We start from the raw sequence: 3,827 nt of genomic DNA, 5'->3' as shown, positions 1-3,827 counted from the left end.
GAAGAGCGAACGAAGAACGGATGAAGAACGGTGAAGAACGACGTAGAACGATGAAGAATTTCCACAGAATCGCTTACGGAAGCGTTACGGAAGTACTTCGACTCGATTTTTCTTCACGAAAACGTGTTTTTTTGCCCAAAATAGCCGAAATGCATAGCCAAGGGTCTTGAACCTTTTGAAACAGCTCCCCCCTCTCCTATTTATAGAAAAAAAGGAGGTGCTTGTCGCCCAGAGACTTAATGAAGAAGATTTCTAAGCGCACCCAAATTACTAAGTTCACCCCCCTTTTCGTATTTTACGGAAAAGTTACGGAAGCCTTACGGAAGTGTTTTCGAATTTGATTTTCATCTTTTTTCTCTTCCCTTTCACCAATGTTAAGTGGAATATGCTTACCCAAGGTTTTCGGAAATTTTACGGAAGTATTACGGAAGCCGCGGAAGCCCCGGAAACCATTTTTCAAAAACGTGGAGGAGCTTGCCGCCCAGTTGCTTCCTCCTTAAGCAACCCAACTTCCAAAATGTTCCGGAAGGGCCTAGATTTGAATTGCTATTTACACCCCTATCTTGATAAGTTCACCCCCTTTACCTTTTTTGGTGATTCTTTTTCTGTAACGTTACGAAACTTTACGAATTTCGTGACGATACTTATTTTATTTCCATAAGGTTATGGATCCTTACGGATCATGTATTTACTCTTTTTTAGCTTTCGAAGAAGTTACGGAAACTCACGGATTGCATAACAGCACCTCCTTTTGGTTTCCGCCACATTACGAAATTTTCACGGATCGCGTAAGCCTGCTTCCTTTTGATTTCCGGCATGTCTCAGGACTTCACATATTGTGAAACAAAGGATGGTAAGTATCTCAAAGCGGCCGATCAAAGGTCGCATATCATCAAGTAATAATCCCCGGACGAAATTAGGGTATGACAGTTGCCCCTCTTTACTTACCTCTCATCGGAGATAAGAGGAAAGCAAAGATAAGACACTGATTTCGTCCGTCCTGCCCTTTTCGTGATGACGACTCTCATCTCTACTCCTTCTCTCTTTTTTTTCTTCTGCACAACACAAAACAGAATACAAACAACAACAAGAACAACGAATATAATATACATATACACATATACACATGTTTAGCGAAGGAACCGATCCGGAAAATAACAGAAAAATATATTTCCCAGTCACCAGAGGCTACGCGCTTGATGACAGAGGACACATGAACAGCGCTAGGCAATGACATTCATGGGGCTCCGAAAAAAAGTGGAGAATGGAGAATTGGCGAACAACGCTAGGCAATGACATTTGCGGGGCTCCAGACTCGAAGGTGGAGGACACATGAACAACGCTAGGCAATGACATTCATGGGGCTCCGAAAAAAGTGGAGAATGGAGAATTGGCGAACAACGCTAGGAAATGACATTCGCGGGGCTCCAGACTCGAAGGTGGAGGACACATGAACAGCGCTAGGCAATGACATTAGCGGGGCTCCAGACTCGTAGGTGGAGGACACATGAACAGCGCTAGGCAATGACATTCATGGGTCTCCGAATAAAAGTTGAGAATGGAGAATTGGCGAACAGCGCAAGGCAATGACATTCACGGGGCTCCAGACTCGAAGGTGGAGGACACATGAACAGCGCTAGGCAATGACATTCATGGGTCTCCGAAAAAAGTGGAGAATGGAGGATTGCACTAGAGGGTCCACACTAGGCAATCATGAAGCATAGCTCCAAACTCTTTGGGTGGAGGATGCATGAACAGCGCTAGGCAATGACATTCATGGGGCTCCGAAAAAAGTGGAGAATGGAGGATTGCACTAGAGGGTCCACACTAGGCAATCATGAAGCATAGCTCCAAACTCTTTGGGTGGAGGATGCATGAACAGCGCTAGGCAATGACATTCATGGGGCTCCGAAAAAAAGTGGTTGGCAGGATCGAACGTTCCACTGGGTTTTTCCACCTAAAAGGTAAACATGCTTTTTGCAAAGAAAAATAAATCATTCACGAGAGCACCATATCTTAGAGAAACAATATACTTGTGCCAAGGGTAATCTTCCTTGTAACCGAGAATGAAGGGCAGGATGTCAACTTTTATCTTTTAAATGAACATGCAGGGGAAACATCGGGCTAAGCTGAAAATAAATCACTCATAGTGTATAAAACTCACACAGGAAATTGTTTTATCCTATTCCCAAACCATAACTGCACCATGACTCTATTTTGCACACGACTTCCTATCGAATCAAAGGTCAAACATACGATCACGGACCAATAGAATTTTCTCGAGGGTAGTGTTTTTGGAGAGGAAGCTGGGTGTTTCGATCTTTTCCTCTTTGTTCATGTGGGGTGGGATATCGCCAGTCGACAACGACCTTGAATGGCAATCTGAAGGGAAGAGACACCAAAAATGGGTTTCCCTTTGCCGGCAGTCACTTACCTTGCCGAGAATTTATCTGGTCTGAAGATTTTCCATTCCCTTTCTTTCATTGACCCAAAATTATTTTGTTTGCCTCCGCTTTTTTCCATTTTCACTTCCCTTCGACCTTCGATCGGAAATCCTTCCTTTTCTTTTTTATTTTTCTTTTCTTTATTTTCATCTTTTTCTTTTTCTTTATTTCCATTTATTCCTTTTCTTTCTTTTCACTTCTCCTTCCCCATCCCTTTGTTTGGGAAATCGGGTTTTAGCATTCTATTCGCTCTCCCTTGAGGAGATTCCGCTGTCCTTTGCTTCGGGGAAGGAATGAGGATTCTTTTTTATAGGCCAAGGTTCAAAAAGGTCTAAGGTTGTGTTTGATATCTGGGGCGAAACAAATTTGGGTGTCAAGATGTCGATTTCGGGCCGAACTTCCATATTATTCCATAAGGCACGCGTGACAATGATGATTTGAAAACAACGTGCAAAATTAGTCATGGCTACAGCCAGGTGGGCACTCAAGCATCCCGTTTATGGCATTGTGATACTACGGTTGGGAATTTACACAAACAGACCCAACGTTTCCAAGTTATGTTCTTTCATCAGTTTAATGAATTCATCCATTCTTATCTCGGTTATTCCGGAAAATAAACTCTTTGCGTCAGTCCCTTGTTTCCAGAAGATACGTTTGCTCTTTACGAATGATTTATACTTCTTAACTATAACATGTCGACCTTCACGGTCTTTCTTTCTTTTTCCTTTTTGTTTCATTTTTATATATTCACAAAATTATACACCTATGGTCCTCTATGAAGAAATTTTTCTTTGTATATCTACACTCTTTATACATGACAAACTTTTTTTGTATGCGCATTGGAACTCTCTCTCTTTACGTCACACGATCAAACCTTATTTACATTCAAAGATCTTTTTCGTTTTTCTCCAACTCACACCTATGGTTCATACAAAAGTTTCTTTATATACACTCGTTGTTCACACATACAAGAATTTCTCTACACGTATTTTTTATAAAAATCCTTCTATGCATATTTTCCTTTTTCTTTATATATGCAGACATTTCATTCACCACACTTCTCTCTTTTTTATCATGATTTTGGTTCATTTTATTTTTAGGACGACGTTCCTAAATGAAAAAATTCTACGCGATTCCGGAATTTCTGCAAACACTATTGACAACAACGAAACAAGTACTGACGTAACAACTCAAATGATATGTACGTACAAAACAAAAGTCAATCAAAACGAAAAAAACGTTAGTCCCTTAGTCAAACAAAAATAAGATGATAGGTAACAGGAAAAAATGGAAACAAAAAGAAATACGGATCTAGGGATCTCCCAATCATGTGGCTCCACATGCCACCGAACTCTTGGGTCACGGTAACAAAAAGTGGGGTGG

This window comes from Glycine soja, chromosome 20 (assembly GCF_004193775.1).
Source record: "Glycine soja cultivar W05 chromosome 20, ASM419377v2, whole genome shotgun sequence".
Lineage (NCBI taxonomy): Eukaryota > Viridiplantae > Streptophyta > Magnoliopsida > Fabales > Fabaceae > Glycine > Glycine soja.
Note: the sequence above shows the minus strand (reverse complement) of the source record.